Consider the following 14,377-nt stretch of genomic DNA (forward strand, 5'->3'; position numbering starts at 1 on the left):
TGTCGCCGCCTCAGTGACGCTCAGTGTTAATAAAAGCTGGGCACCGGGGCTGAATAGGGCTCTTTTCTGTCTCATTCAAATACCGCCAGAAAGCATTTTCATTCTGCTGATAAAGTAGAGGCAGAGTGTGTGTGGTGGCACGCTGGAGCGGCAAAACCCTCTCTCCCTCTCTCTGTGTGTCTGTGTGTGCGTATTCCATGAGCATCTCCATGTGTTTGTCCTCCACCTCCCCGTGTGTCTCCCACTCTGTCTCTTTCACTGGCATTTACACTCTGAACGAGCAGACAAGCAGAGGAGAGGCTGCACAGCCTCGCTGCCGGCCCAGACTACCAGAACACACAGGGCTGCCGAAGAATAACACTTCAGTTTTGTTCATTTTACGTGAAAATTCAGTTTATTTCATTGAGAGTTTATGACAGACCGCCACAACCCCTCTGACGCCTCCCCCCCCCCCTTTAGATTCAACAGTAGTCTTTTCTTTACGAAAGTATCGCCACCACATGACGTCATGTTTTACTGGCGTCATGTTATTTGTATTGCATGGAAGGAAAACATAACAATTTGGTGTCATCTGAGGAGAACACCTATAGTTTGCTGTATGTTACTTGTGGCAAATTTTTAAATGAAACTTCTTATGGATTTCATTTGTCAATCATGCCACGTCCACAAAGTTCAGATTTGTGAGAAAGGTACAGTCCAACGGATTCTCCCACCTGAGCTGCAGATCTGGTCAGCTCCTCCAGAGTCACCGACTCACCTTTCAGCTCAGGTGGACGGCCATGTTTTTTTAGGTTCATAGTTTGCCAACGCTCTTTCTGTTTTCAGTTGATGGACTGAACAGAGCGCTGAGTCAAATCTGTTCAAATCAGAGGACTTCTAAAGAATTGCACTTAGGAAAATCAGACTAAGAGACCAAGAGCTATTTCTGCTGCTGGCATTTGACTCTCATTTGTTTCAGTTATATTTACCCAGAATGCCCTGCTAAATTGTCAGTTCCCTGCTTCTGAAGCGCTCTCTGGTTCGCTTGGATCCACATATGAATCCAAACCGCACCAGAGTTCACTTGAACCGAACTGAGACCTGCTGTAGGTCTCAGGCAACCAGAGTTTGATCAGATTTTAGTTGCACATTCACACATCCCCAAACGAAGCAGACTTTAGGCAAACACACTAGAATTTGATTATAGCGGACTAAACAGAGAAGCACCCTTAACTTACGCTGATGGCTGTAACAGGACAAAATACGAGAAAAAGTTCAACAGTGTGAATATTTTTGTACGGCACTAGATTAATGCTCCCATGGTTTGCTTAGCATGATTACTGCTGATAAATCATTTAAATGCAGTCAAAGTATCGCATTTGTAAAGCAGGAGTTGACCACTCTTGTGCTCTTCTGGGCCTCCCATTGGTCTAAGCAGCTACTAGTTCGCTTCTGCCTTGGGCCGACTCTGAAAGGATCAGAAAAGAAGAAAAATAACAAAATCAAGCTTAAAAAAAAAAAACCCAAAAAGATGAGAGACAGGTGAACAAGGAGAGACAGGGCAGAGGAAGAGAGGAACAACAGGAAAAATGTTTTCACAAGCCAAAAAACAGACATCAAAATGTCTGCAGACAAGACAGACAAGGTGAGAGAAAAAAATAAAAAGAAGGAGAAAAGGACAAGATAAAGGGAACAAAAAAAAACAGTGAGAACAACACTGCAAGTGAATCAAATGGAAGTTCTTGGTTTAAACCACCCCTTCCTCCACCTCCTCTTCCTCTTGTTGTCAGGGGCTCGGCTGGAGTTGCATTCCAGCGCGTCGCTCTCAATCCCCGTTACTCCAGGCAACACAGTTCCTTGATCTGGTCCCGCGTCATGCCGGGCAGAGAAGGAGGAGGTGAAGGTGAAGGAGAAGGAGGGGGTTGAACAGGGGACGGTTGAGAAAATGAGAGAAGGAGGTGAGGGGTGCAAGAGAGACGAAGTGGAGGGAAAGAGAGAGAGGAAATGGAGGAGTTGTCAGCAGTGAAAACGGAAAAGAAAAGAGGTGTGAAGGAGAAAGTTAAAGAGGTGAGGAGGAGGGAGGCAGAAGGAACGAGACATCTAAATGGGGAAAGCCATAAGATGGGAAGGTGAACAAAAAAGCGAGGAGGGAATAATGTATTAAGAGAGGCAAAAGAACGAGAAGAAACTAATAAAAAAAAGGATTGAAGTCTTAATACAGGCTCACTCCCACCAGTCCTCCTTCTCGATTAAAAGAAAATCACTGTTAAGGATCATTTACTTTTCTTAAGGCCATTAGAGTCAGAAGGGTTTGTTCTGAAACGCCTGGTATAATAAAGTTTAATTAAGTGGAGTAAAAGACAGCGAAAGTGGAAGGCGGCGCGGATGGTTTGCTTTCAAATCACAGATGGTCCAAGTCATATTTTGACAGCTCATGGCAATCGCTTCATAAATGCCTGAGCTCACAGACAGGTGGGATTCAGACCGAACGAAAAAGTTTGAACAGTTTTTTAAATGGATTATTTCTAGACACAAATTGCATAAACCTGCCGAGATGTATCATCTGCTTAATGTTTAAGGATGAGAGGACATTTTAATTAATGTGGCTGTCTTAATAAAAAAAAAAAATAATAATAATAATAAATGGCTTACCGTTACGAAAGCGGGATTCATTCCGCTCAAATGTCTCACAAACAACAAGAAATGTCAATTGTTGAGCTTCACTATCTATGTGTTGACAGAGTTTCTTACGTGAAACTGTGTGAAGAGATGGATCCACCATGCTTGAATCTCTAATGTCCAGCCATCTAATGGGTGTAAACATGGATCTACGTACAAGAAGAGAGGAGTTTGTGAAGTTGCAGGATTCAAATAAAATACTTGGATTTTCTTTTGGTCATTTGGAGCACAGAAATGGTTCAGAAATAATCATATATTTGTTACAGATCCAGAGGGGTCAGTCAGGTGTATTTTTTTTTTTAAAGTACCCTGTAGCCACTTTGGAGGACCACTGACTATTAATCTACTGCAGGGAAACATTAGGAGGGTTCCAGCAGTCTAAAATAAGTTTTGCTATAAGCTTCCATAAATGTGTTTCATATTCAGCCCATCTCTCTTGTGGATTTCCTCATGGTTCTGTGTTAGAGCCCCTATTATTCTCTCCATAAAAGCTCCACTTTGACAGCATTTTAAGATAATATTCCCTTCCATAGCAGCTCATGGTTTAGCTCTGCATATCCCTATTTTCTAAGTACTGCTTTGTGTTTCAGATGCGTCACACCCTGGTCAGGCGCATTCTGGTTGGAAGTCAGAAAACCACAGAGAATAACTTTAGTCAATGCAAGTCAAAAATGTTGGGTTTTTTTCTACACGTTCACAAACATAAGGTGCTTTATTTGTGCTACTTCGCTTATATCTGGATATCCGCCATCGGAAGTGCAATGAAATAATCACCTGTCAATACCTTGTGCAGTGCAACAGCCAAATTGGATATTGAACAGAAAGCTGCTGACCTCTCCCTTTTCGAGTCAGAATCCATCTTTCTTCCTGTGTTTGTAATCAGGATCTCAGACAATCCAGCTTACGAGCACAAACAAGGAGGCACAACAAATCACGAATGTCTCTAAACCCCTGATTTGTTTTTGAGGGGTAGATAACGATCTACGAATGCGACTTTTGGTTGTAGCATTTAGTAATATTATCTCAAGTATTTGAAAATCCATGTCAGTCAGGAAAACCAATAGGATTAGCTTGCTTTGGTGGCACTGACTCTTCTCTTAGCCAACATTAGCGGCACTAAGGTGGCCGGAAATCTATCATGTTAACAACTAATAAAATGTCTATGCTTAAACTATCACAGCCTAATTCACAAATGAGCTTTGTGATATGTTTTGAGACGAGTAGATTTTTCTGTTCAGAGGCTTAAACCAAATCCCATTTTGTGGAGGATCTAGATGCTTTATTTTTTAATATAGAGAACTCCGACCTCCAAGTTCAAATGTAGGCCTAAAACTCAGTGAGATGAGTAGAAGTGGTTGAACAGGAAAAACTCTGTTCATAAAATTTGACAAAGTGTGTCGTCTTTTCATCAGAACGCTGTTCGTTTATGATCTAAATAAATAAATAAATCCATTTGCAAAAACTCACACAACAATGGGTGGGACGGCTAACCGTGTGACACGTTCCAGCCGACGGCTGCAGCACTCTGTTGAATGGAGGTAAAGAACTAGACTGTGGTAATCAGTTGGACGATAACCTGCAGATTGTAAAATCTTGATGAAACATGGTCGGCCACCTGCGTCCCAGAGGCCTCGGAATGACAAACACTCTGAGAGACCCCGCCGTATCCTCAGGTGCTGCTGCTTCAGTCAAGATCAGCAGCATGATGCAAAAAACACATCCACAGCTGCAGCTGGTTTGCAAACCAAACTAAACGAAACCAAAAGCATTTAAAAACAATGGGACCAATTAATTTCTTCAATTTAAGGAAAAAAACAACATAGAGAGAAATGGATACTATGTAAAACTACATAAAATTATTTGGCTTTAAGGCAATTGTGTAAATGGATAAATATGAAACTGCACCAGATTGATGAACAATAAACTAATGTTAAGCATTTTGTTGCAGCATTCCTGCTTCCTGAAGAAGCAGTTTGTAGTCTTAGTCATACCTTTTCATATTTTTTAACTTCCTGTCAACTTTTAATATTTTATAACACACACACAAAAAAAATGATCCACTGCTGGACTGTCTTGGCACCCCGACCATGGCGCTTATCAAGTTTTCTGGGGAAAATCCTGCATCATACAATCAGAGGAGGAATTTTGTTTGTCAGATTAAAAAAAAAAAAACTTTTTACACACTGGAAAACAAACTGACAGCAGCAATAAAAAGTCCAAAATGTTTACAGGGGTAGTGTTGTATTGTGAATATGGATGATGAATTAGGAAGCAATGAAGCGGAGCTGGGATTTTACAGCTGTAATCAAACATGTCGCAGTCGGTCTGAGGAGGAGAATATGAATATGAATCTGTGAAGATGGATGCCACTTTAGAAAGCAATGTAGAGCTTTCTCCTAAAGTAGAAGCATCGTTTTGCTTTCCTGGACATATATATATATATATCAATGCTTAGGATTATTTTCTCAAAGATTAACTTCTCCAAGAAGAGAATAAAACAACTTCTGACCATTGCTTTTGGCATTTGATCCTTTGAAAAAGAACCAAAAAAACAAAAACAAAACAAAATAAAAAATAGGGAGAATAAACTCCTTCCGCTTGACTGGATGTGATTATACAAAAGCATTAGTCGGGTAAGAGAAGGTGAGCGAGGAAGAAAGCATAAGTCAAAAAAGTAAGAGACGAAAATACATCAGAAAATGAAACGTTTGAGGCGGAATTGAACATAACAGAGGAGAACAGCCTGCAATAGAAAAACATGAAATATGAATAGGCCCTTGATGATATTCCCACTCTATCTGCCTGTCAGTAGGACTTCATTGATATTCAGGGAGAGCTCCTCTTCCAGCAGCACATATCAAAAGGCTGCGTTATGATCAATAAACATGCCATGGGAATCAAAGCCTTTTTCTTTGATGGCATTGGTCATTTGCCCAGAAACTGTTTGGAAGCAGGAGCCGGGCTTTGAAGGCGGCCTGGTATGAGTCACTGGTTACATTTACAAGAGAGAGAGAGATAGAGAGAGAGAGGGAGAGAGGGAGAGAGAGAGAGAGAGAGAGAGAGAGAGAGAGAGAAATCAGATTTTTAACCTTTTGTGGGTCAACTGAGCTGCTGATCCTCTTGTTGCCGTCTCAACAGCAGAGAATGAGACGCCGGAGCATCTCGCCTCTGCTTAGACAGCCTTGAAAAGAGCAGCTGTAAAAAAAAAAAAAAAAAAAAAAAAAAAAGGAGAGCTGGGATTGACTGTAAAAAGAAAATCTATATAAACAGCTTGCATCCTTCAACTTTTTTGATTGATAACACTGGAGTAACAACAAAGTGTGTGACATTTCTAAGGGATCCTGTGGGTTTAGGACTGATTGAATGTGTGAAACTGTTTGACAATGATGCACAAATTAATTAAAAAAAAAGGACTTATCTGTTGATTTTGGATATTTGTATACTTAAATAAAAATTGTCCCCAGAGGTCAATGTGTTTATGAAACCTAATTCAACGTATTCTAGATCTAGTGAAAAAAACAAAAAACAAAAAAAACAACATATTTTACATTTAACACCCTTGAGATTTGATCATATTTTTATTTATTTGTCTCAGATTGAAGCATCTAATACCTCCCTCATGACTGTGCCATTGTGGTGTCAGACTTTTAGTTCTCCAGATATCCAGAAAGGCTTTCAAAAATGTTTTGAATTTTTTCCTTGTTCCATTTCTGTTCAGTCAAACACCACAGCATGTTGTGCATGCTGCCTTTAAACCATCAGGGCAAGCGGACAAATGGAGGGTCAAAGAGGTGGCCGAGTCTGAAAAAGGTCCGTCTACAGCACAGGATTTGAAATTGTGTTTTTTTTTTTTTCATGGTGAGTCTATAATCAGCTAAAAAACACACACACACACACATACACACACAAAAACCACTTTTTTATTCACACTGGCAGTGCTGAAAACCAATAAAAGCATCGCCTCTGAATAGTTGTAATCAATAATGTTCATGGGCTTGTCTCAGTCACTTTTCTCCAAGCACATCCTTTTGTCTCCCAAACACCAACGAGAAACGATGCCTTTTCCTTTGCAGCAGAGTTTAAGATTAGCGGTTGTCAAGCAGATTTTGCACACTTGCTATTAGACCAAACACCAATTAGTGATCCTGTGTCCGAAACTAACAAACGACTCAATCAAAAATATTGATCTACCCATAGCCACCATACCTGCATACGAAAATAAAACATTAAAATAGTTTTTATCATTTTTTAAAAACATTTTAAATAGTTAATTGATTTTCATTATATCTTTTATTTTATGCACTTTCAACTAAATCTGTGTAACTCAATTTAATTGTCCATATGTTCTGAATGAAACCTGGGGATTGAAAAAAAATCCTGTAAGGGTCAATAGATAAAAACCCTTTTTTTGGGTCACTGATTTTTCATTTTATTTTATTTATTTGTTTTTTTTCCCCTCTGAATTCTGACTTTTTTTTTTTCAGTGGCCCTAATCCTCTTCCGTATAAAGAAGTACAAATAAATGGTAAAACACTGAAATTATGGATTAAAATTCTGAATGAAATTCAGGTTAAAATTATTTACATTTATTTCAGTATTAATTCATGTAATTATTTCATATTTCCTGTGCTACAATGGAAATTGTTTAGACCTTCACGATGTGTTCGTCAAATGAACTTTAGCATCTGATTGGTTAACCTGCCAGAGAGCAGGAATCGAGTCCATAGCTGCATTTAAATTCATGACGTGATGCAGGACTACAATTAAAGCTAAATGACAACTGACAAAACGCTTTTGAAGAATTTAAATATATTATTTTATTAGGTAGTTAATGAATGATGAAAAAATATATTATTACTGAAACATTAAAATGAATTAATTTCCTGTATTTAAGTTGAAATTATCCCCATATAAATATGTATTAAATAACTTGCATGTGTACAAAATTAACAAACCTTTGCAATGCAGGACTACAGGTCAGAAACATCTACATTTAATCCAAGGATGACGTTTTCCTACTCTGTAGCATACAGGAACGTTTATGCTTCACACTTACCTTCAGACAAATAAAACGGTGAAAATGTATTTTTCTCCCGTTTCTTCTATTTGCCTCTGAATTCCACTGAAGAGCTTCAGATGCCCATTTCAGGAAAGTCGATGAGTCTCAGTGGCCGCCTGCCTGCTCATCCCAATTCTATTAGCACTGAAGCCAAGTGTTGCACCAATTACTATCACTGTCATGCCACAACCCAAATAGCACAATTCTGGTCATAACAGCAAACACACACAAAAACAACACACACGCGTACACACAGTTGGTATGTAACTTGGCTAAGTGGGCGCTCCGCCGGCGCTCTCCAAACTGCCACCATCAGCCCTACCTCAGCTCCAGGCGGCAATATAACAGCGCCTGAGGCTGCAGCGTCGGACATTGGTCATTAATTGAGCTTAATCGTCTCATTGTTTAACAGCCTGAGACCGACCTAATGGCTGTGCCAAACCCGAGATCACTAAACACCTGGCTGCAATCAACCCGAAGCCAGGATATTTTCAGCAGAAGAGGAAGGTTTGGAAGCGGGTCACTGGTTCTCCTCTGCCGGGTTCATGTGTGATGAGACACGTCAACTTCTAATGAGCCTGAGACCAGGCTGAACTGAAACTGCTTTAAAACTTCACTAAAGCACCTGATGGGGACTCGGATGGTGTGTACGATAAAATGCCCTTACTTGCATTTTAAAATGGAGGTTTTCTTTCTTTTTGTGCAGCCACATGCATGAGCAGCATGAGGGTTTGTTGTCAGCTGGGTCCCATTAGATAGAAAACATTTTACTAACCGGCTTAATAAACCAAACATCACTACAGTGTTTGTAACAAGGAGTGAATTGGAAAATATGCGACTGACTTCCATTACGGTGTAATCGATAGAACGACGTTTGTTTTGAAACCCTGAATGAAACAGAATTGAAATTATTGGTCTTGCGTAATAATCCAAGTGACTGGGGATCTGATTTGTTTTGTTTTCCATTAGCTGTAAAGCAAAAGTAAACAGAAATATGTCACACTGTGTACCAAGCCAAAAGTTTACATACGCTGAACCTTTTCTTATTTTAGGCCAGATGGAATTACCAAAATTCTGTACAGAAACATTCGTGAACACATTTCTGACATTGTTTTTCTCTTTGTTGTCGTAATTAGCAAATAAAAATAGTTTTGGTAACGCTAACAGGAGAAGCTTGGTCTGACTGAGAAACAAAGTAAAGGTACAGGAGTCTTCTCCCATGTACGTAGACTTCTAGCTGTGTCGGTTTCACTTTTTGTACCAATTTACATAAATGAAAAAAATGTTGACGATATTCTAAGTCACAGTTTGGGCACAGAAGTGGGCTTTCTGAATGACCTCAGACCCACAGTAATAGATAGATGTGCATACTGTACACATGTGCGCCTGGAGCAAAACTCCAATTAGCACCACTATGAGCCCCGTGTTTGGCAGGACAGTGATGGTTGGCTGAAATCTCCAGGATTTATTACTTGTTTGCACACACGCACACACACACACGCACACACACACACACGCACACACACACACACTGTATTATCACGCCTTCACCATGTCAGCTAGCTCGCTGGTGATTCAAGAGGCTGAAGTCAGATTGGGTGGAAGGGCTATTTGCGGATGTACAGTGAGGCTACGCATGCGGTCGGGTTGGGGGGGTCTGCAAGGGTTATCTGGTGGACGGCTGCCCACCCTTTGTGTTTCAAATCCGGGGGAATCTGTTAGCCATTGTGGCTCCCTGCTTGTTCACCAGCCAGAGAGCTGAGAGAGGGGATTTCACTTCCACAGAGCCTTTGACTAGCAGGCTTTTTTTTTTTCTTTTTTTCTTTTTCATAATCGTCCTCTCTGGGTTTCTCTCCTGCTCTTTTATCCTCTCTGTCTCTGCCTCCACCCCGCCTGCTTTGTTCAGAATGCATTGCACAGTCAGCCCCGTCCAGCTATAGTATAATCTGTGAGTGACGGAGGGGAGTGATCCAGTTCTGCACTGTGATTTTAGGTTTTAGGGGGTATCACGCGTCTTCCACAGGGCGCAAGCTGCTTGTTACAGACTATGCGGGCGTTTTTACTGCCAGTGTCACGATTTTTTCCTATTCAGTGTATTTATTTATTTATTTATTTATTTTTTTGTTGAGACAAAATCCAGTTTTATCTTGTTATTGTTGAAGTGTCTCTCCCCAAACCGTCAGCATGGAGGAGCTTCTGAAACAGCATGTAGTGTCAGACATCAGACAGGTCTCAGCTGTAACCAGCACTAATGAGCTTCTCTCGGATGAGTTGTGGGTGTTTAAAGGCAGAGTGATGCATGCGAGTCCGGCACTGGTGAAAAGCACTGTAAGACATTGCCACATATGACACTAGATTTAAGCAGGCTTTCTAATTTTACCTAAACCAGGGATTTCAAGCTACAAACCGTACTCGACTAAACCGTTGCTGGTCGTCGTTGCAGACATGCGAGACGCTCCGGGAGTTTCTGAACATCCAAACAGGTAGATCTCTTCGTAGACGTCGAGCAGCAGGAGAGAATGAGCATCTGATTGCATGGAGAACAAGAACATGATCACCTTTTACAAAGAATTGTTAGCTATAAAGAAAAAAATTGTTTTTCAATGGAAAACATTGTAACCTCATGCATAATTTGCAGAGGCTTTAATTAGGGCTGCAGGGTGCAAGGAAAACATGCAATTGCAATATTAATGCTAAATATTTCAGTGATAACATCAACTGTAATTAACTCATGGTGTACCAAATCTTCTCTGTCTTTTTTAATGAAGGCAATGCTATGATAAAAAAAGATAAAAACTTTTTTCCATGATTTCAAAACCAGTAAAATCTTTATTAGACTTGACCAGCTACAGCAGTGAGAGTTCATCCAGTAAGATAAATATATCATTATTAGGCATATATATTAAATATTGCATCCGAGCCATCGTCTGAGATTATGATGATTGTGATTCTGTGCATTGTGCAGCTCTAGCTCTGACGTTTGCTTTTAGTTGGTTCTTTCTATCATGATAAGCTGTGTGATGTGGCGGAGCACCCAAACTGCAGGCAGGAGGCACAGGCAGCCTGATGATTGAGGTAAAATAAGCTTGTAATGAGGTCCAAAATGCTTCCAGAGACAAGTGCAAGCTCTGAAATAAAAATAGACATGCCAAGCGGTACAGGGAACACAAAGGAAACAAACTGGGACCAGAGGTGGATCTGATAACGGCTGATTGGGAACCAAGGTGTTAAATACCTTCAGGGGGACAGGTTGCTTGAATTAGGAGCAGGTGAGTGATCAGTGGATGCAGGTGTGAAAAAGCTAAAAAAAACAAACAAACAAAAAAAACATTAAGTGGACACAATCAACACAAAAACACAACAATGTGAGAAAAAAAAGGCCCCAACAGATGCTGATTAAAACGAAGGGCCCTATTGAAATGAAACTAAAGTGGCACAAAATTCAGAACCAAATCAACTTTTCTACTTAATTAGAAGTGTAAGACTTTGTGAAAATCTAAACTGAAGCTGGAGCACAATAATCGGACAAGCAGTGAAGAGGCCAACGATGACATTGAAGGAGACGGAGAGAACCACAGCGGGATCGTCTCTCAACACATAGCAAGAATATCAAGCAGACTGATGCACGCTCTCTAAATATGGCTTTTATTAATGAGTGGCAGGTAGATTTATTGAATGACAACCATAGGAACTTCTGCTTACTTGCACAGAAAATGTGTGAAAAAAGGAGCTCTGGTTGAAAGAGATCAAAATAGGACTTTCTGGCCTCCATGCACAAAGCTTTACATGAAGGGAAACACATCAGTCTCAACACACAATAGGATGGAAATATGGTTCTGTAAAGTCTTGGAGGATGTACATATTTTATTTGTAAAAAATTCAAACATCACGTGTAATTTTTCTTTACCCTTTACAACGAAGCACTGCTTTGTGTCGGTCAAATAAAATTCACTGCACTGTGCATTTCATCTACGAGCTAAAAGCACAAACTGCATCCTCACAGTCTCAGATCTCACGGAAATAATGGTTGACAGGACATTCAAGAACTGCAAACAGGTTTTACGGAAAGGGTTTAACGTAAAAGTCTCTTTTATGAAAGTTAAGAGTCCGACTGTGGACCGTTTGTTCATTTCCATGGGAGACGCTCTCCTTTCCCAGTCACTTTCATGCTGCTCATCAAAATGTGAAGGCACAACAGCGCTCCGACGGCACACTGGGCTTTGATTGATGCAGACAGGAAGAGGTGAAATCAAATGCTAAAAATATGAGCAGACTTTTACCATGGCAGCCTTGTAGGTCTGAGACATGTGTGGAATAATCAGGGGTGAGTAATGCGGAAAAGCCTCTCAGGGGACGACAGGTTATAAAACAAACGGAGCTTCCTGATGGTTTTGTTGTATTGCTGCAGAAGCGCGTGTGCTGTACGCGTTTAATACCAGTCACACGCTGCGCTCCGTCGTTTCTCTGCTCCACTTCCTGCCGCTGTGCTCTGTGGTCTGTCACCGGGCCTGGAAGAGGGGATGAGGACGTAAAAGGAGGAGGAATGCTGGGTTCCCTCCTGGAAGCGACAGAGATGCAACATGAATCGGTTCGTGGTGTTAAGGAGAGAAAAAGGTTAAATGCAGAAAGATGACTGGAGGGATTCTGGCTCAGTTACAGCTTCAAGGAGTAAAAAAATATATATATATTTATAGAACTGCACTATTTCCATTGTTAAAAGGGAGATCTGTAAATACTTTATGGACCATCTGGACATTGAGATTCTGAAGATTAGATAACTGACTAACAGTAAACCACAGACGGTCAGTAAGCTAAAGGCACAAAACACTCAGCAAAAAAAAAGAAAGAAAATGTGTGCTGACTGTTGTAATTAAAAGAAGCAAAAAAAAGCAAAAAGCAAGTAATAAAAACATTTTAAAATCAGCATGCCAAATGTTCAGCTTAGTAGCATATCTTCAACTTCAAGAACATGCATTATCATCCGTTAGTTTTCCTTTTGCAGTCAAAACCGCTTCGACCCGTAGAGGCCAGGACTTCACCAGAACCCCGGAGGTGTGCTCTGGTATCTGGCACCGAGACGGCAGCAGCACATCCTGTAAGTCCAGTCATTTGTGAGGAATGGCCTCCATGTTTATCCAGCACATCCCACAGAAGCTCGATTGGATTCAGATCTGAGGAATTTGGAGGCCAAGCTAACACCTCAAACTTTCTTTGTTTTGCTCCCCAAACCAAACCTGGACCATTTTCACTTTTATGAGGAATAATCTGTTTCTTGCTGAATGAAACCATGGAAATCAGTAGAAAGGAAAAGAAAAAGAAAAAGAAAAAATGCATTATCGTGCATATGGCCTGCAATAATGCAGAGGTAGGTGGTAAATGTCAAAGTTGATGATAAGCCCCAGTGTTTCCAGGAGAATATTTCCTCATACGTCACCCTGCCTCTGCCCAAAGAGCACCACTGTTACCATTTTGAGCAGCAGTGGTCCATCTGTTGGATCACGCCACACCTTCCAGCTTTTACTCCCCTTATGTAGCAGCGCTGCATGTGAATCTCTCGCTGCTCCTTTCTTGGACTAATCATCTTGATCGATACTGACCGCCGCAGACCAGGAACAACCCACGAGAACTGCTGTATCGGAGACGCTCTGATCATCAGGATCTGGATGGCTAAAATCCTGACACACAATTTCTCTCCCCCCCACTTCCGAAATCAGTTTTGAAGACAAAATGCTCATTTGGAGTGTGCATACATTCCTCCAGACAGAACTGGAGTGACTGAGCCAGGTTTCTGAAAAACATATTTTCAACTCCCACCCATAAACTTTCTATGGGAGATCAGTATTTTTGTGAGAGCAACTCAAATACATGCATATTAAGCCACTTCATTTGATGTATATCTGGTTCTTTCAATGACCCTTTAATTAAATATCAAATGGTTAGAACAGATGTGTTGTAATTTGTGTTTTCAAGAGGGACTCTAGAGGGTTTGAGCAACTTGCAGTAAGTAATTCTCCGAGCCACTAAAGTTTGGGTAAACTCATGTTTTTGGAGTTTAGCAGATATAAATCATTTTGGTCACCTTAACTGACCTAAAACAGGAAATGTTAATCTGATCTAAAGTCAGAGAGTGGAAAAACAACAACAAAAAAGGTAGGTAGAAAGCTGAATCATTTTTAGTCGACAAAGTTTTACTTCAATAAAAGAAAAGCCACTTCTATTGCAGTCACTTGGATTAAAAAGTACATTTTGAGAGACCAAAGCTCTGAATGTTGGCAAATACAAAAAGCAAACAGGCTGAACCAAAACTCTCAGAGTCTATCAACAAACCAAGCGAAGTAGGAATAAATTAAAAGCAAGACTGTGTATAGGAGACATCTAGACCAAAAAAAGAAAAAAAAAACCTACAAAAAACCAGTGAACTGGAGAGGAGAGGAAGACGAGTGATGATACATTAAAGACAAAACTCGAGACTGGAGAAGCTGAGACAGCAGACGGATGCTCAGAGTGATGTAAACAAGAAAACCAGAAAATGACAAAAAGCAGAGGAGGAGAGAGTAACGTGCAGCAAAATGTATGGATATATATATGTGTGTGTGTGTGTGTATGCATGTATGCGTGTGTGTGTGTGCGTGTGTGTGTGTGTGTGTGTGTGTGTGTGTG

General features: G+C 40.6%; 1 long non-coding RNA gene across 2 annotated transcripts in view; it reads right to left on the bottom strand.

The window, feature by feature from the left end:
* Positions 1 to 11,060: 11,060 nt before the first annotated feature.
* LOC107833740 (uncharacterized) overlaps positions 11,061 to 14,377 on the bottom strand; it is a 15,235-nt gene continuing 11,918 nt past the window's right edge. For both annotated transcript variants that reach the window (XR_001659506.1, XR_001659505.1), the window contains one exon: positions 11,061 to 12,275. This is a non-coding gene — a long non-coding RNA (uncharacterized LOC107833740). The remainder of the gene's footprint in view (positions 12,276 to 14,377) is intronic.

This window comes from Poecilia formosa, unplaced genomic scaffold (genome assembly GCF_000485575.1).
Source record: "Poecilia formosa unplaced genomic scaffold, Poecilia_formosa-5.1.2 Scaffold440, whole genome shotgun sequence".
Taxonomy (NCBI): Eukaryota; Metazoa; Chordata; class Actinopteri; order Cyprinodontiformes; family Poeciliidae; genus Poecilia; species Poecilia formosa.